The following is a 20,306-nucleotide window of genomic DNA, read 5'->3' on the forward strand; positions in this document are numbered from 1 at the left end:
CCAACATCACAAGAACCCCTCAGCAGCTCTCCCACTTGCCCAAGCTAACGGCCCTGGTGTTCTAAGTCTACCCTTTTCCATACATTCTTTCCACCTTCCAGTGCCAAGATTTCAGTCGATGATTTAAGAGGAGGTTCCAGGCCATTTAGCTCAGTCAGAAATTTGGGTGAAAGTTTTTCTCCACCCATCCCAGGCCTCAGAGAACCCACTGGGGTGTGACAGCCTGCATGAAGCAGGGGGGAGAAACGCCTTGGGGATGTTCACGCACAGGATTGGAGCACAAGTTTCTGCATCTGCCACATTTACCCACTCTATTCTGGCTGGACAAAATGTGTCAGTAATGGGTTGGTTGGAAAACTTAGGACAAAAAGCTGAAGAGGACGTAACTTGCCTCAACAGAGATGGCAAAGGCCAGTGGATGTCCCCTGCAGCATGGGTTATTTATCCATGTGAAGAAGACAAGCGCTGATGTCTGAAGCAGCAGGTGGATGAAGAGAAAGAGGAAGGTTAGATGGCCGGGTCTTTGCCAGGACTCAGCCTTTCCCAGCCTGATGCACTTCTCTTCACACTTGGGTGCCTCTCTCTGTAAATAAATCCAGGCCGCTCTTACAGTGCAGGATGTCCCACATACCGTACAGCTGAGGTGGGGTGAAATACAAATATGCCTTTTCATAATAGCTTTACACCTGGAGCAGCAGAGGACAGGTTTATTACCTTGGTAAACAAAAGTCAGAATTCAAGCAAAGTACAAACTTTGCCCAAGGCACTTCTGACAGTGCACCTTGTGTTTGTGAAGTGAACTCGATATGTATACGATGGGAAGCAATGGAAGGCTGGGCTTTTTCTTTCTTTCTTTCTTTCCTTCCTTCCTTCCTTCCTTCCTTCCTTCCTTCCTTCCTTCCTTCCTTTCTTTCTTTCTTTCTTTCTTTCTTTCTTTCTTTCTTTCTTTCTTTCTTTCTTTCTTTCTTTCTTTCTTTCTTTCTTTCTTTTCTCCCTCTCTCTCTCTCTCGCTCTGGCTCTTGTTTGATTTCCAAGGTTTAAAAGTTCGTGGGAGGGTGGGGGGCAGGTGAGGGCAGAGAGAGAATTTGCTTTGGCTCTGATTTTTTCAAGTGTTTTGAAATCATGCTGTTTGGTGTGAAAAAATATGTGAGCCAATTTATATTGTTTTCTAGAGAGAGAGAGTACTTTCCAGAGACAGCTTATTTCTTGCTGCTCTCAGGGTGATAATTAGGGTTCATGGGTGGGAGACAGGGTAAACCAGTTTGGGGAACACAGAAAGGAGTCAAGATTTGCATTGAACTTAAACACTAAAAAAATAATAAATATTTATTCAGTGCGTATTTTGTGCCAAGGGCAGAACCATGAACTTTCATAAACATTATTTCATTTAGTCTTCACAACCACATGGAGTAGGAATTATTGGCCAACACGTCCATTTTACATGTGAGGAAACTAAGGTTATGGTTACTGAAGAGATTCAAGCCCCAGTTTTCCTTTTTTTCTCTAGTTTTATTGAGAAATAATTGACACACATCCCTGTGTAAGTTTAAGGTGTACAGCATGATGGTGTGCTTTATGCATATTGTGAAATGGTACTACAATAGGTTCAGCTAACATCCATCTTCTCATATAGCTACAATAAAAAGAAAAGAAAGAGAAAGGGAAAAAAATTCTCCTTGTGATGAGAACTGTTAGGATCTACTCTCTTAACAACTTTCCTGTATATCATACAGCAGTGTTAGCTGTGGTCATCATGTTGCAAATTACATCCCTAGTACTTATTTATCGGCACCATTTTCTAATTCCAAATTTAGGGTTTTGGGTACTGTCCTCCACCCTCCATACAGAGTCACAGACTATGCCCTATCCTGTCTCTTAGCTTGTCCGCCCTCATTCTCTGCCTGCACTTGAGGAGATGACTGATCTCCATTCTTGGATGCATTTCTGCTGAGAGGATTTCCAAACTCTTAAACAGACACCTGGCCAACTGGGCCACTCTCTCACCAACCAGCACCTCCATGTATTCAAGTACAAAGGATTTGAAACACGTGGATTAGATTTCCCCCTCAAAACACACATAAGCTTAAAAGCAAAGGGAGCAACGGGGAAGCGAGAACTCATCTCGTGTGTAGTTGGCTCCGCAATTACCTCTGTGCTCTCCCATCCCCAGCTTGAGTAAATCAGATAAGCTTCAGCAAAAGCATCTGAACTTTTTGGGTTCTTTTCCCAAATAAGCCTTTGAACCTGAAGAACTTTGCCCATCTCTGTTTGCGTATTCTCTTCTCAAACGTTCAGCAGGGCCTTGCCTGTTGTGTAGCTCAAACCAGTGAAATTTTAACTATTTCATCTACAGATTAATTCTCAAGCCATCTAAAATGAGAGTGATTCCATTAGGTTTATTTTTATTTTATTTTATTTTATTTTTTTGTGAAGGAAGATTGGCCCTAAGCTAACATCCGTTGCTAATCTTCCTGTTTTTGCTTGAGGAAGATTGTTGCTGAGCTAACATCTGTGCGAGTCTTCCTCTATTTCGTATGCAGGATGTCTCCACAGCATTGTTTGATGAGCAGTGTGTAAGTCTGTGCCTGGGATCCAAACCCATGAACCCCCGGCCGCCAAAGCAGAGCACATGAACTGAACCACTAAGCTACCAGGCCGGCCCCCTTAGGCTTATTTTTTAAAGAAGTCTATATAAATGTATCAACTTGTGCCTGTCTTCACAATTGAAAGATTCCTTGCGGGAACATATTAAACTGAGGCTGGAGAGAGGTGATGTCATTAAGGCATTGTCAACTCAGCAGTTTCAGGGCACCAGAGCTGTGGCCGCCTGTGCTTAGCAGGATTTCAAAGGAAAGCCCAGGCTCCCTCGTCCAACTCCCCTTCCACCTCGGCCCCTGCCATGAAGGCATCCTTAATTGCAGCTCCTCGAGGTAGGCCTTTGGCTTTATTTATTGCAAGCTCTTAAAAAATTATTGGAACACATATTCTCGTTGCAAGAAAACAGATTTCAGTTGTAAATGGATTAAACACAAGCCCTGTACTGGAGCCCTTGAGGGAAAAGAAATGGGGATCTCTGGGCTGTGAGGATGCTTACTTTGAGGACTCTGCTCTGAAAACCCAGGCAAGCCAAATAGCGGAATATTATCCCTTAAGCGAACTTTAAAGCGCCTCTAACCCAACCCCTTTCTCTCACAGAGGAAGAAACAGCCTCAGAGTGGAAGAAGCCAGGCTGAGGCTTACATAGCCAGCCAGTGACAGGCCTCCCCGACTCCCGGGCCGGGGCTCATAGCTCTCCCTCTGCTGTCTTTCATACTGGGAAAAAGTGAAATTAAATAAAGACAAAAACCTGGTCCTAAATTCTAGCCTGGATCCACTTATCCTAGTTTCTCATCACTATTTGTCAATACATGTGCATAGAGTGAGTACATGGAAAGATGTTTACTCTGAGAAAGAAGAGAGATGGGAAGTCTGGAATACTTCCGAAACCTTGATTGGAAATCTTATCCAAGGTTAAGAGGTCTTACTGTGTCTTTACATGGTTATGATTATAGACCAGATAAGCAACGCTTAAAAAGAAATCCATATTCTTTTCCTACTTTCAATTTCATTCTCATTAGCTTTTTTGATTTTCATCTTTGTGACGTAAGTTGCTATGGGTCTCTGTCATTGGGAAATGCAGTTAATCAGCCTATGATTGGGTCCTAAATTGAAAGAACTGATAGAACCTTAGACTATTAGTGCTAAAAGGAAACTTAGTGATACTCTGGACCATATTCCTCAGTTTATAGATGAGTATAATGGAGCTGAGAGAGGGTAAGTGGCTTATCTGGGGTTACCTATCACACCAATGGACTACAACCGTTAATACTCCAAGCCATGTAGAAGGAGGGTCCTTCCAGCTGACAGTTATGAAACAACTCCCTTTTTGTAATACTCAGGTGTCATGCATAAATAATGAATTTACACATCAAATTCCAGGCAGCTGAATACTTGCCTGGGTCTGACTAATCCATAGGCATCTCCATGAGGTATGTATGGATCATGAGTTGTCCTTGCCATTTTTTGTTTCGTGCAAACAAGGGAATTTTCTAAGATTATGTGATGAATCAATGAAGGCCCTGAGGTAACATGCTCTTACTGGATGAGGAATCAGAAGACATAAATTCCAGTCCTCACATTATCGTTAACCATGTGGGATCTCAAGCAACTGGCTTCCGTTTCTGAGTCTCAGTTTCCCCGTCCATGGAAGGGCTTTGCTGGATGACCTCTAAGAACTTTTCAGCTCTGATGGCCTGTGGGTCTGTAAAACAAGGCTCAGAGCTATTTTTTTCCTAGAACATGATGGTATGAAGCCAGAAATTGACTGCCACAATAACACACCAGCGTTTTCAAACTGTAAGGGATAAACAGGTTCTGCCTCCTAAATGGAATAAGAGTGTCCTTTAGCAATTTGTATGCAAAAAAATAATGTTTGGTTTTATTTTTTTATGACTTTTTTTCTCAAGCTCTTTGTGCCTGTTATCACTTGTCTGCCTGCAAGGACAGCATATAACTCAACCAATAAACTAATAACAAAAAAATAGCAATGGGAAATTCACAAAAATGATATCTTTATCATTTTTACTTTTTGAGGTATAGTGAAAATAAATAATATTTATTGAACACTTACCGCAGTTTATATACACCACATTGTTTAAGATGTTTAAACAATCATTGTTATCATGCCCCTCTTACAGAAGAAGTCACTGAGGCTCAGAGATGAAATAAGGTGCCTAGTACACACACACAACTGTTAGGCAGTAAAGCCCAGATAGGAAGCCAGCTTTCCTCACTCTAAAGTCCACATATTCCACAGTCCCAAGTTGCATACATAAAACCTAGCCATATTGTTTGTTAGCAAAATTGCTTTTCCATAAGAGAGAGGAGTCAAATATATCAACGTTTCATTGGGTTCCATGAAGAACAGCATCATGGCTTTGCTGGGCTGCAACATCTGACCATCTTTGAAAACACGCCAAGAATGTGAGGAATTAACTTGACTTTCCGCAATAATTCTGAAGAGAGGGGATACTTATGTCTCAACATGGTCCAATGAGAAATGTTTATTAATATATCCATATTAAAGACCAGGTGGCTGTTTCTTTGTATAGAATTCATGTTACTTCAAACATGCACCAGGCTTTTGTTCTGACGCCCTCCCTTATTATTCAATCCTGTAATCCTCCCGGGGAATAGGGCAAGACTACATTGGACTTGAAGAACCTGTTTCTGGTTCAGAGTCTCCCCAAAGAGGGAGTCTATAATTTCTCCTCAAAGTGGCCCGTACACCAGTCCCCAAATCTACGAAGTAACTGGGACCAGATCCCACACGTTCATTCATCCAACATTTATTGACGGCCTCAGATCCTTTCGGCATAGTGCAAGGCCCATGCTACCAAGACAAATACGATTGCCTTGACCTGGTCTTGGACACCTAACCCAGGCCAGGCCCAGACCCCAGGAACAGCCATGGGAGGCTGCATTGTGCTGTGCCCGCTTCCAGAATTTAGAGATAAAGTTGAGAGTTGTGGCAAAGCGCCCTGCATTTTCTGTTCCAGCTTTCACCAGAGTGAAAATTGCTCTGCCCATTTGGTCTCCCGGTAATTGCCAGAAAGAATGTTAAAGTTTGAAACGACTGTAGAGAGTTGGCTATCACTTCAGTTCAAAGCCCTCCTTTTAGGGATGAGGTTACTGAGGTTCAGAGGGTGGAAAGGTTGTCCAAAGTCTCCTATCGAGGGTGAGGCAAGGCTGGGATTAACACTCAGAGCTCTGGCTCCAGGCTCAACGCAGCTTTCACCGCTGTTGTCTAATTCCCTTGATAATGGGAAAGGCATAAGCCTGGAAGGAAAAGAAGTCAATCTTTGTTTAAAGAAAAATTATGACCCAATGGATAGATGGATCTGCACTTCCTCAAACTACAGTGGCTCATGGTTATGTTGGGCTGATTCTGTGGCCTCGTAACAAAAACACCTAATGCTGCAGCTGCTATGAACATCCTGAATACATCAGACTTTTCCATACTCCGCTCATTATGCCCTGGGTCTGGACTATCCTCCCCCTTTTTCGTCATGGCAAACACTTACTCTTTCAGACCCAATTCCATCACTTCCTTTGTGGAACTGTGGTGGATTGGTTCTGGGTCAAGTTAGGTAAGCTGGAACTGCATTTCCCAGACTCCTCTTCCATAGTAATGTGGTTCCATTGTAATGTTGGCCACAGGAGACATTTTGCACAGTATTTGGAACATAGAAGTGAAGCTACTATGTTTTAATATTTAGAAGGTCGGTGTGAGGCGCCGTGGGCTGCAATGTCTTACGCAGGTTATCCCTGATCTGCTGGCTCACCTGTTGGAGTCGGGCAGCAGCTGAGCCCTCAGCTCCTCCAGTTCCCACCAGATCTCCTCTTGCAGCTCCTCTGAATCCTGGATCAGCATGGAGAACTCTGTGGGGAAGCCAGCTTGTCTTGCCAATCGTTAACATCATCCCCTGGAGGAAGTGAGAGGCAGAAACGGGCTCCAGTTTGTCCTTGCAGGTTGCAGTCTATCCCTGCTTTCCCCACTTCGCGCCCGTTTCTCTTCCGCAACTGCCTGTCCTTCTGACTCTAAGTCCAGCACCAGACTCTGAAGCAACAGCCTCACGTTGGCTGATGAGCCCATTCCTACAGCTAGGAGGAATGAGCCCCCATAACGAATCTCTGATTCTATATCATGTGTACTGGTTCTGCTTCTCTGATGGAACTCTAACTGATCAGGAGTCTTCTGTGAATCCCTCAGAATCAATCATTTCCTGGCTGTGCACTCCTATTAAAGTACGCAACACACCAAGCTGCCCTTTAATGATTGACAAGGCTCTCGCTCCCATTAACGCAGATAGCTGACAGGAATTGCGTGCTTACTTTGTGCCAGGCACTATTTTGAGCGCTCATTCAATCCCTACAACAACTTAGTGAGGTAAATGTTGTTATTATTATCTCCATTTTATAGATGAGCCAACCGGGACCAGAAAAGTTAAGTGATCTGCCCATGCTTTCACAGCTAGGAAGGGGAAGACCCAGGATTCAAAACCAGGCATCCTGGTCCAGAGCCAGCACCCTGACCCTCCCTGCGGGGAGCTCTTCAAGGAGCAAGTTTCATCCATCACTACACCCTGACACTCAAATGAGTGAGTGAATGAATGATCCATCTACTTCATCTGGGGAGAAAATAACATTTCTACAAAGTTGACAGAGAGTTGATGAAAATGGAAGTTCTAGGGCCTAGGATACTATTGTACCAAATTTTGTACCTATTGTACCAGACTGGAAGGTAAGATTATAAATGGCCCATAGTAGTCAGAGTTTTGTTAGTGGACAAGAGAGCTGCTTACACACCAAGTGTGCATTGCCTGGAAGCCATCAGCATGCTCTCTGGGAGCAGTAAATACTGACAGGGCAGCGTGGCACCAGAGGAGCCTGCTCTTCTCCCCAGCCTGGGCAGACGCCCCACCCTGGGTGGAGCCCTCTCTGCCCTGTGATTGTCCCTGAGTGGAGGTCTGAGCCTGGCTGGAGGGAAGCATTCCTACCCAGGTGCCAGGCATACAATTAGTGTTTAACAGTTCGCTTTTTATATGTACCGATGAAATATGACCTCAAAACTATCTTTTTGTATGTAGTAAACATGGACTGGGACACATATTTAATTTGCAATGTGGTTGTCGATTTCTAGGTATCAAACTAGAATAAAGAGTCAAGTTTCGATTTCAGACTGAAGTATCTTGGGCAGTAGAGTCTGCTGCTCCATATGAAATTGGGCCTTCCCTACCCCCTACCCAGAAGGGAGACAGGGAAATTCATGGCCTCTACCCTGTGTTTGACACACCAAAAATGTTTTTAAAACAGAAGCAAAAAGTAGAAAAGGAATTAAAATATGTAGGAAAAAAATGTAAGTTAAAAATGTGGTTACTGCTTTGGTGGCCCAGGGTTTCGCCGGTTCGGGTCCTGGGCGCGGACATGGCATGGCTCATCAGGCCATGTTGAAGCGGCATCCTACATGCCACAACTAGAAGGACCCACAACTAAAATATACAACTATGTACTGGGGGGATTTGGGGAGAAAAGCAAAAAAAAAAAAAAAAAAAACCAAGAAGAAGAAAATTAACTTGTAATCACATCATGCAAAGGTAATATGATGGTGTTAATATCCTTCCAGTCTTTTCCCTATGGACATATATACACATTGTCCATAGCACTGTTGTAACCCACTATGATATATTGTGAATTTATTATCATGCCGCTATGCAACAAGTACATGCTTTCAAACAGCTTCTAGTGTGTGTGAGGCACAGTGAGACGCAATTGTGAGCAAAGCATGACCCAGTCCTCAGGGAGCTTACAGACCAAATTGGAAGAGAAGGAAAGAACACAGGCTTTCTGAGCCCTGGTCTAGTGCCCTTTCTCCTGGTTTATTCTCATTACTAGGTAAATCTTGACATCCTAGCATTCTTTTATTTTTTTTACTTTTTTTTCACAATCTCAGTAGTTGTAAATCAGTTTTCTTAAACTTGTCTTCAGGTCACAGTGTCCTTTGATCCGTCAGTAATCCAGACTTTTAAATCATAGTGCCTTTTATGTTCAGGGAGCCCCTATATGACATGGCAGAGCACAGTTCCCGGAAGTTGTAGAAGCAAATCTTGCCTATAGCAGGTGCTGCCAGCAGTACGACAAGTAAAAATGATCCTGGCTTGGGGGAATACAGGCCCTTCTTGTTCCTGCAGCATCCCTCTGGCAAGGGAAGGACTCTTGCCACTTCACAGAGGATTTTGTGCTTCTTAACACCTACCATGAAGCACTGAGGCAGGATTTCAATCAGCCAACATTGGATCAGGGGCCATTTCAGGCAGGGAACACCATGAGCCAAAGCAAAAAGACTGGAAAATCCAAGGTGTTCACAAAGATCTGGGAGTAGTCATGTGTGGCCGCAGCAGAACTGAAGCATGGGTCTGACCCAGGCAGACTCCTGTGAGTTGGGTCAAGCTCTTCAGAAGGGGAAGCTGAGGCACAGAGACAGGGAGTGATGTGACTGAGGCCCAGCCTAGTAGACACAGAGCAGGGCCAGCATGAAGCCCGGCCTTGTGATCCCAGCACAGGGCTCTTTCTACTCTTCCTGACCTCCACTGAAGGCATGGCTGACATGGCTAAAGAACCTGAACAGATCAAAGGCAGCCCACTACTATCTGCTCTTCTCAAACGTGCACAGACACACACACACATACAACCTTTAAACACGCATGGGAGCACACTCACATAAAAACAGGTAATCCCAACCAAAATATTCCCAGGAATTCTGTAAGGGCTCCACCCCTGGAAGGATCTGCCTCGTCTTGTGGTCCTTTCACTCTTGCTGGAGGCTGATTCATACTTAACTATCATTTGGTCCAGACCACCCACAGCAAGAGACTATTTCTAGGCAAGCCAGAAACCCTTCCACTGGGAGTTTCCAGCTTTTCATCACACACACCCCAGAGGCATGCTGTCCCCAGGCAGGTGGGGTCAAGAGGCTCAGTGTGATGAGTCCTAGACAACAGACTCCCACTGAGCATCTCTGAAGAGCAAGATGCAGGGCTAGATTGTGAAGATTGGGATGATATAAAATTCCAGACAGCACTCTATATACACTAGAATGATATTATCACACTATATATGGATTGTGCTATATGATTCACAGGCATAGTCTCACCTGCGGGAGCCCTGCATGAAGGATGCATTATTAATTACATTTAGCAGACGAAGATATTGAGGTTCAAAGAAGCTTACTGGCTGGGTCTAGATTAGACAGTGAGTAGCACAGCTTGGACCTAAATTCCAGTTCTTTTGATTCCAAAACCTATGTCCCACACTCCCTCCAACATCGACATCAGTATGTTATGATTCTCATTTCTCACTGTGACCCAGGAGGTGAGTTTGGTGAGACTCACTATCTTCATTTGACTGGTGGGGAAACAGGCTCTAAGAAGCAAAGACAGCCACAGTCACCAGGGATCTTCTGGCTTCACGTCTGGTGCTCCTTCCTCTTCACCTGGTCCTTGCTGTGGAATAGCTCCCCAGAAAGCAGGAGATTGTGAGCACAGCAAGAGTGACCAAGATTCAGAGCAGATGGTGAGCTCCCTAAGAGGGCCATAGCCAATGTTTTGGATGCTTCTGGGGGAACCCCAGTCCCTGTCCAGCACGTGAGTTTAATGTATGTTTTGAGGTCATGTCTGCTTCCTCTTAGATGTTGTTGCCTGTGAACCTCCCTCTGGTCTAAGCCAGGAGGCCACTTTCTACTGACCAGGTATAGAGTCCTATCTTAGAATGTCCAACTGTGGTTCAACTGTGTGGTTTCTTTGAAGACAACTGTGAACAGAGCAAGGCAGGGAGGAAGTTGGCAAGGGAGAACAAATGCACCCACTGGCGTTGTCTACTGCCTGTTCTTGGAAAGGCTTGTAGAGCATTTGACACTGGCCCTAGCCTGTTGCTTTCACTTGTATAGAGTGGAGTCACATGTCACACTCCTCCTTTTATAGAGACACCAGTGGAAGGTAACAGTGGGAGATCAGATAGGAAACTATTGCAGAAACCCAAATGGGATATAATGAGGACTTAAAAGTGGCGTTAGGCTCAGGAAGTGGACACAGACTAAAGAAAGACTTAGAGGAAGAATCAGCCAGTATTAGGAATCAGATGGTGGAGAGAAGGAAAGTGATGGAGAGGAGCTTAGGATGACTTCTGGGTTGCTAACTTAGGCATCCAGGTGGGTGACCGTGCCAGGAATAGAGCCAAGGACCACAGAGGAAAGAGAAAGTTTGGGGAGAGTATGATGAGCTTAATTTTTTATTTGCTGAGGGTACATATCTGGAGAACATTCTCATGAAGGTGACAAGAAGGCAAAGTGCTCAGAAGAGAGGTCCTCTGACTCACTCTAAGTATTCATGGACCTTGCCTCATCACCACTACAGACCTAATAAGGTGGGATTTAGGAAGTGAGATTGGGAAAGAGTGGCTCTGTTTATGGAACTCATGGTGAACAAAAGAAGGATCCGGATCAGGAGCAAGTAGGCTTCCCAATTCCCTTACAGCCTATTATTTTGGTGGATTGTTTGGTAGACAGTACCAAGGTCACATTGGAAGTGTCATAATGGAATGACTTGAGCATCTCAAGTTAGAAGGCCTGAATTTGGCATTGTAAATTATTAGCTGTGTGATCTGGGGCAAAACACTTAGCTCTCCTGATCTTCCTTCCCTCTCTGTGAAATGGCTGTCTTATGAACATGCTGTGTAAATTATAACAGATTGTTCAGTAAATTGTCAGTTTAATATGTCATACCAATAAGCCACTAATTTTGTAACTGAAATTAAATGCTTACCAATTTGAGAAGCTAAAGCTTTAAGGAGGAAGTACTAACAGATTGGAAAAACCCTGTGAAATTTTCAGACCAAATTATAGGAAACCCTCAGAGCTCCAGTATCCTGTAGCAACGTCTTTAGGGAAAAGAAGATGCAAGAATGGAAGTCAGGGGTTGTCCCACCAGCCTCTTCACCCCGCCCCCAGATCAGCACCGGCAGTGGTGATGTCTGCATGTGATATAAAGCGGTATACTCTCGCGGTTGCTGTGTTTGCTGCTGTGGCACAGCTCTATGTCATTCCGTATATCCCTGGGTCTCATATAGGGTTTAGCTTGTCATCTTCTTTGGTACCAGCTGCTTAGTATCATTCAACAAGTAATCGCTTCATCACCAACTCTTGAGGCTATAAAAGGGTTATGGAGCATGGACTTCAATTTAACAAAAAAACAATCTCCTTGGACTTTTTAGACGCTATGCTCAACAATCAAGATAGAACACTGAACCAAACAAGCCAGGCCTCTGCCCTCAGGAAGCTGTCACTCTACCAAATTTCAGAGCTGAAAGACTTCTTAGAGACTGTCTTGGTGAACATAATGGGAAAAGAAACATGGCATAACAAGTTAAAGCCAAAATTTGGAGTAATGATTCAGAATCGGTCACTTACAACCTATATCACCTTGGACAAGTTTATGTCGCTGCTAAATGAGAATGATGATAAACCTAAGAACCATTCTCCATATGGTATAGTGTGAAGAGAAAAACTAGGATTCACATTTTAGTTGGCAAAATACCGGACAAAGAGGAGTTTATTATCAGTGAGATATTTTATTTCCAAAAAGAAAAGGAAGGAAGAAATATACTCATTGCTGATGCATATTTTGATAACATAATAAATGCCTATTAAATTCTCTCCTAATTTTTCTATCCCCTCTTGTCTATTCACACTGGTATCCTGTTACCAAAGGATCAGTCAAGATGGTAATATTAATTTGTACAATATGAGCCAACATTCCTCCCAAAAAAGAGGGGATCTATTTTCTGTTGACACATATATTATAAAAACACTCCAAGAAAAATAAAAACACACATGCATTGGACTTGTTTCTCTCATTCTTGTTTTTATTAACAGAATACCTGAGTGGGTCCCCGCAGTCTGAGGCTTCATAAAGCTTCTGCAGTCCAGTCTCCAGCTGAGCCGAGAATTTTGACGTGAAAAGCCTGCAATGATCAAAGAGTGAAAGATGTGTGGAGATAATTAGTGGCTACGGAACAAACAATAACATTTGTGTTCACTCATATCTGAAGTCGGAAGGGAGTAAATTCTTCATGTGGACAAGGAAGAGTGGTTGCTTCATGCAAAAATACTTTTTAAAATACACACATATCAATATATTTTCAATAATTTTCTTCCACGTATCTAAAAAATGAAATCCATGTTTTTCCAATAGATAACTATGCCTGGCTTAGAATATCATAAAGGAGAACATGGATTTCAGTAATCTTAGAGCCATACTACTAAAGTATAATTCTCAATCTTATGCTTACATCTCTGGTTTAGGATTTGAGAAAATGAAATCTATAGGTATTTTGTTAAAAGAAAAGGGCATCACAACTAGAGGCACTCACAACTGGAATATACAACTATGTACTGGGGGGATTTGGGGAGAAGACGAAAAAAAGAAGATTGGCAACAGTTGTTAGCTCAGGTGCCAATCTTTAAAAAAAAAAAAAGGCAAGTAGCGTTTCACGAGCACCCACTATGCATCAGGCACTCTGTGATACATTTCCTTCATACACTGTCTCATTGCCTCACTGATCCTCGGCACCATGCTCTCTCCTGTCTAGACCTTTGGACGAGGGAATCCAAATGCTCAGAACACTTCCTGGATCCTTCTGCTCCCTCAACAGCATCTGCCCCTTGTCAGTCCACTCCTCACCTGGATAACTCTTCTTCTTCAAGATTCAGCCTGGGCCCAAATCCAATATCCAGAATCTCCTCTGTCATGCGTTATCAGAGGGTAACTTTAGACTGAAATCTGTTTTCCTCATTAAAGGGTGAGTTGCACGAGAACAAAGGACGTGTCTCTTTTCATTGTGATGAGCCCAGTGCATATGTGCATTCTTAGCACACAGAATCCCTCCCATGATGTTGGTTGAAGGAACAAGTGAATGAGTTATTGAGTGAGCTAAGTAATATTACACCCCAATTTTCAGATAAGAAGAATGAGACAGAGAGAGGTGGCAAGTGATTACACCATAGTAGATGTGTTTGATCTAGTAGGTCTAGGATTTGAACCAAATAGTTTGACTTGTTCTCTCAGTTCCTACCAGTAAGAACGGGAGAATCCTGAAGTCCTGCTGCCAGTCCTCTCTCTCCTCACTTTGTTGATCTATAGTAAGAAAGCATTACTGAAAAACAAAGGCCTCAAAGCATCTAAGGATGCTCTAGGGTCCAGGGGCTAGCAATTCACCTGGAGCGCAGGAGCACGCAGAACCCCTGCTGAGGACAGAGAACTGAGGTTGATGAAATTTCAGCACAGATTTTCTGAGTCTACTGTGTACTTCACCTGTGCTGTAAGCTGTGGAGGGTTTTATCTCACTAATGTGGAGATGGGCACCAGATACATCCTGGCCCTCAGGCTGCTTACAGGCTCTCCAAGATGACACGCACGTGGGTGAAATAGTCCAAATCAGAAGAGGCAGATAAGTGAAAGAGAAAGGCCCCTGGCCAGAGTCAGAAGGCCCGTCTCTGCCTTTCTCTACCCATGACCTTTGGAGAACCACTTACTTCCCTCTTAGAGTTGGAGTTTCCACACCTGCAAAATTTAGCAAATCGACGAGAATCAGGGCAGTCATCAGGCCAGATCTGACCCTCAGATTTGTTTTTGCCCTGCTCATACGTTTTGGGCTGAATGGTATCTCCTCAAAATTCATGTATTGAAGTCCTAACCCTTAGTATCTCAGAATGTGACCCTATTTGAAGAAGAGGTCTTTACAGAGAGAATCAAGTTAAAATGAGGTCATTAGGGTGGGCTCTAATCCGATAGGACTGGTGTCCTCATTAAACAGATGTGCATCCAGAGAGAATGCCATGTGAACTTGGAGATGGCTGTCTACAAGCCAAGGAGAGTGGCCTGGAGCAGATCCTTCCCTCAGCGCCCTCAGAAGGAAGTGATCCATCAACACCTTGACTTCAGACTTCCAGCCTCCAGAACTGTGAGAGAATCAATTCCTGGCTTAAACAAGCCACCCAGTCTATAATACTTTGTTATGGCAGCCCTAGCAAACTAATACACTGGGGGTTTTTATGTGTTTTGGTTTTTAATTTAAACGCTTTGGGGTTTTCTCCACATTCCTCACCATTCTCTGTTTTCTTCCACCCAGCTGTTGATCCATTTGCTCTGTCAGCTCCAGGAATTTAAGTCTGTCTTCCTGGATGAGACCATCCAAGGGCTCCTTGAGTGCTCAGATTTTGGGACTATCCCATGCAAGTCTTTAAAGACTAAGAAGGAAGGGTCGCATTCCACAAGAAGGTCTATTTCAGGACTTGGTAGACCAGACTGAACACACACACCCCAGCCAGTGGTGTGCTGGTAACTGTTTAATACTTAGCTCTTGACGGGGAGGGAGAGGGGAAGCCCTGATTTGTAGTATTTGCCAATTTCCCACCTTGGCCAATTTCAAGCTTTTGACATGAACTCATTGAAAGAGGAGATGGGAAGGGATGTGTGCCATGGGCTCTGGGAGCTGGTGGGAGTGACTCCAGCACACTCCTGCCACAGCCTTCCAGTGCTCTGCAGTCAGGCACAGAGTTCTCTGCACCTGATGTCTCAATGCCTGGGCTCTTTCAATCGCCTGAGCTGAACACCAGGAAACCAGGGTCCTAGTCCCACCTCTTCTCTTGACTCACTGAGTGAGTTAGCCTCTAGGCCTCAATGACCATTTCATTTCTAAAATGAAAAAGTTTAAACAAATTAGAGACTTATAGATTTGGTAGCTTGGCATCCACGCTGCTGAGAAGGGGAGGGGGTCAAGTAAGCTAGGCTCCCTAACCGCTCTTCCACCAAAGGTATTTTGCCTTTAAATACTTTATTAGTTGGGGATCTAGAGCAGGTTTGTTTAGGGGAAGGAAGGGAGGAGGTGCCACTGCTTAGGAAAAAAGGGGTGACTTCTGAGTTTCCTCTGGCTGAAATGCTTTGTGCTCCTCCACGATTCTAGGTCAGAACTCTCAGGCCCATCCACAGCTTCTAAGAAGGAAGCATGTAAGGGCATGGTTGAGGGAAGAGGAGCCAACAGCCACTTCCAAAGAAAGGAGGGAATGGGAGGGGGGACAGGCCAAAACCACTGGATGGGCCCCAGTGATGCTGACATCTCCTGAACATGTTTCTTCCAGAAGACTCCTCCAACAATTTCTGTGAAGGAAGGAATATCTTTACCCACCCTTGGATGGCATCCAGGTCTGGGGTGGAAGGTGGGAGCTGTTTAACAGCCCACGGTAACACTGCGCAGCAATTAGGGCAAGAAGTGAAGAAGACTGCATCACGCTGAAACTGCCAAGGTGGAATTGAGGTCAAGAGAAGGCAGTGCCTCCAAATTGAATTCAGCCCCCTGCCCCAACTGGACGTCCTCTACCGCTGACTGGGGCATCTCGGGGAACAGGGGGTGGATTTCTATCGAGGACAGGCCTTCCTAAAGCTGTGGCCTGTGTAGATCCTGGTGTGCAAGGACAGGGCAAGGGCAAGAGAATGCCAGCACAGAGGACACCATCCTCACTCTGCTTGGGGACCCTCTCTGGTGGCAATGTGGAGGATGGGTTGAGAAGGGATCACTACAGTGACTGTCTAGGTGACAGATCATACACTGTTGCCTCAGTCAGGAACAGTGACAAAGACAGGGTTCGTTCTCAGGGAACGAGGCATTTCACAGGGATTACACCTTCTTGCTCGGACCTCCCTTTTGCGGACACTTGGGCTTCTCCATTGTCCTTCTGGGTTGGCCTCTGGGCTTGGCAGTTCCTCCGACTGAGGGAAAGACAGCCTTTTCTTTTGCATTTCTTTCATGCCATGTTTATACTTGGGCACGAAACAGGACTGAGTAAACGTCCTCCCAGGAACCTCAGGCTGTGGAATGGGAGTCACGACTTCCACGCGGGCTTAATATTCACGTCAAGAAGCAGGACCCCTGAGAGAATTTGGATCTATTAAAAAAAAGTAGCACAGCATCTCTCTGCACACTGGGGCAGAAGAGTTTGTGGAGGCGCTGATGGGATTCTAGTGCAGTCGAGTTTAAGGGCTAGAAGGGGCCATAGCCATTGAACTTGGGTTGAGGAAGTTGTGTTGGCTCCACCTTTAAAGTACACCTGCAGAATGTACTCACTTTTCACCCTGCAGCTGTCCCTCCCTGGATTGTTGCAATTGCCTCCTGCTTGGTTTTCCTGCGTCTACCCTTGTGCTCCTCAGCGTAGTCTCAGCTCAGAGGTCAGAATAATCCTTTCAAAGTGTGCATCGAGTCGTTCCACTCCTCTGCTGAAATCCCTGCCTTGGTGTCCCATTTCTCTCCAAGAGAATCCCAAGTCCTCAAAATAGCCTCCAGGGCCCTCCAGGATGGGCTCTGCAGAGCCTCTCTGACCTCACCTCCTTCTGCCCTCCCCAGCCCAGCTCCCTCACGCTGTCCCCGCCACGCCGGCCTCCTCATTGTTCTAGAGGCTGCTCCTGTCCAGGCCTCTGCCCTCCCGGCATACTCTTCCTCAGATGTCTGCTTGGTTAACTCCCTCCTGTCCTTCAAGTGTGCTCGAATCCCATCCTGGTAATTAGGCCCACCGTGAACATTGATATGGCAGCCTGCATGTCCCTCGCCATCACCCCAAACCTGGGACTTCTGCTCCCCCTTATGCTGTTCTACTTTTTCCCCCTAAATCTGAACACTTTCTGTATTAGGTTGTATTAACAGACGCGTTTCATATTTCTTGTGTGGATTAATGTTCCTCTCTGCCTGCTAGCACGTAAGCTCCAAGGGCAGAGATCTTTCTTGTTCACTGAAGTATGCCTGTCTCATGGTGAGCCTGGCTGAATGAAAGAGAAGGTAACTTTTTTTAACATTTTATTTTGAAGTAATTTCAAACATACAGAAGGATTGCAAAACAGTGTGGAGGGTTCAAGTATACCCCTTACAGAGATATGTTTACATTTTAGCACATTTCCTTTGAGAAGGTTTAATGATATTGTACGCATTAACAATGATACAGAATGAAAATTCACATGTTGAAATCCTAGCTCCCCAGGTGACGGTATTAGGAGCTGGGCCTCTGGGAGGTGATTAGGTCATGAGGGAGAAGCTCTCGTGAATGGGATTAGCATCCTTATAAACAAGGTTCCACACAGAGCCATCGCCCTTCCACCATGTGAAGACACAGAGACAAGACGACAGCTGTGAACCAGGACATGGGCCCTGCCCAGAATACTGCCATGCTGGTGCTTTCATCTTGGACTTCCCAGCTGCCAGAAATGTAAGAAACAAATTTCTGTTCCTTACAAGCCACCCAATGTGTGATATTTTGTCATAGCAGCCTGAACAGACCAAAACACATGCGTGGAAACTTCTAGGTTTGCAAAAGCCTTCTTTTTCCATGCATTAGCCTACTGGCCACTCTCCACATCTCCAAGATAGGGCAAGCAAAGACTATTGTACCCATGAACAGATAAGAAGAATGAGGCTCATCAACGTCAGGTGGCAACATGCCCAAAGTCACACCACTGGAAAGAGCAAGAGCAGAGCTGGAAGTGGAGCTGAAGTTTTCTAACTCACTGGAAGGCACCATCTCTTCTGGACAGTGCTGCCCATTTATAGCCTACCTCCATCTCCTCTCCTCTTAGAGTGGTGGCTGCCTGGGCCAAGAGTGACTCTCTGACAAAGTCAAGATGGCAGCTGCCTCATCCAGGCTGGGATGCTCCCTGAACAGCTGTGACAACACTGCAAAGGGTGTGAGTCACCCACATTCTTGTCTTCTCCCTGCATGTGCTCCCTTCACTCAGTGCCTCCGCCCTGTGCCCGCAATGCCAGTGTGGGTGAAGGGCTGCCAGCCTGGCGCTGACCGCAGGGTCCTCAGGCGCCCTCCAGCCTGGTGACTGAGATGCCATCTGGCACCACCACAGCTGCAGGGCCTCCAGCCTGGCCCTGGGAAGCAGGGAGATGGTGTAGGAAGCCAGAGCCTGGCGTAGGTAGGAGAGAGACTTCCCACCTCTGGACCAGGCTCTGTGGCTTCCTCGATGGGACAAGTTAAAGATTCTCTCCAGACCTCAGCTTCCTCAGCTATATAATAGAAGAAATTGTTCTGAGATTGATCATGATTTCTGGATCCTGAGTTGTCTCAGTCTGTGATTCCTATGTTCAAAGAAGAAGCTGCAGGTCTTGATCCCCAAACGGAAAAACTGCCAGGCATGGGGACCCATCAGTAGAGACAAAGGAGGGGCAAGAAATGTCCAAAGGAGAGGGATCTGATGTAGAAGCTACTGTCAGGATTAAATGAGTTAACTATAGCAAGGCATGTGATCAGTGGTCAAAAAATGTTTGCAATAACAATGATAAGAGACCATCTGCGCTTGCGTCTCCCTCCGTGCCTGCCACCTGCCGAAGCCAGGCCCTCATTTTCTAGCTTCTGAACCTCTTCAGTAGCCTCCAGTGTAGTCTTCTGGTCACCAGTGTCTCCCTTTCCAACCTAATCTGCCCACTGCTGCCCGAGGACTTCCCTTAAAACACTGTCGTGCCGTGCATCCCTCTCCTGCTCAAAACCCTTCAGTGGCCCCTGTAGCCTCCTGAGTTAGGCTCAAATGACTCATCCTGGCAGTCTAGCTCCTCAACAAACAAAGCCCCAACCTGTCTTTCCCTCTACATTCCAACAAGTCCCCCACACCTCTCCAGAGCTTCAGTCAACCTCCTCCTCCCTACCTTCCAGACAGGCACTAGCTGTCCGTCCCGTGCTAAGAGTGATAAGATGGTGTTGTAGTTAAGAGATGGGCTTCTGGGGTCAGAAAACCTGAGTTTCAGTAGCTGTGTGGCCTCAGGTGAGTTGCATAACCTCTCTGAGCTTTAGTTTTCTCACCTGTAAACGAGGATTTAATAACGTACCTCCTACAGGGATGGTTGTGAGGATAAAACAAGTATGGAAAGCCACTGATGGACAGTGCATACTCCATTAATGCTTCTCTTTATTTAATCCTTACACTGAAGATGTCCTCCCCACCCCATGCCTCTCATCTGTTAACGTCTTCCTGCCTGCCAGATGAAACCCTCCCCATTCCTCTCTTCCTCTCACCTCTCGAGGCACTGCCTTCTTTTCCTTTCACAAGGCAGTGACTTGATCAGGTTCATTTTCCTCCCTGATTGTGAAGTCCTGGAGGGCAGGGAAGGACCTGAGTTTCAGAGTTCTCTTTATCTCAGGATCTGGGACAGCACCCAGCATCTAGAAGATCTCAATAAGGATGTGTTGGGTGAAAGAATAAAGAAAGGAGATCGTAGAAGGCTCGATGATAAATAAAGCCATGCAGAAGTGAAGTCTGGAGAAGCAAGCATCCTGATGGCCTGAGGGTCTGATGCAGCTTCCCCATACGGGGCACACAGGCTGGCTGAGCACGGGCTCTGGGTTAGAATTGCTCCCCTTTAATCACTGACCCAGGGATAAAGTCACCCCAGAGCCCAGGTCTGAGTGGCCTTCTCTGTCCAGGGTCCTGTTGTGCTGGAGCAGGTGCAGGGTGTGACGGACAAGCCCTGGACCAGGTGGGGTTGGGTGGGTGGTAGGAGGAGGGGCCATCAGAGAGTGGGCCTCTATTCTATCTTGTCTCTAACTTGCCAAGGTACCTTGAAGGAGTCTCCTCTCCTGGCTTTGAAGGGAAAATTTGGGCTGGATCAGTGGT

At 45.5% G+C, this 20,306-nt stretch overlaps 1 long non-coding RNA gene across 2 annotated transcripts in view; it reads right to left on the bottom strand.

The window, feature by feature from the left end:
* Positions 1-20,306, bottom strand: part of LOC103557270 (uncharacterized) — a 94,498-nt gene that overhangs the window by 52,332 nt on the left and 21,860 nt on the right. For both annotated transcript variants that reach the window (XR_011529135.1, XR_546431.2), the window contains exons 3-4: positions 12,532-12,615; positions 6,384-6,524 (exon numbers count right to left, since the gene is read on the bottom strand). This is a non-coding gene — a long non-coding RNA (uncharacterized lncRNA). Of the gene's footprint in view, positions 1-6,383; positions 6,525-12,531; positions 12,616-20,306 lie in introns of those variants that run through there.

Source organism: Equus przewalskii, chromosome 18, assembly GCF_037783145.1.
Source record: "Equus przewalskii isolate Varuska chromosome 18, EquPr2, whole genome shotgun sequence".
Lineage (NCBI taxonomy): Eukaryota > Metazoa > Chordata > Mammalia > Perissodactyla > Equidae > Equus > Equus przewalskii.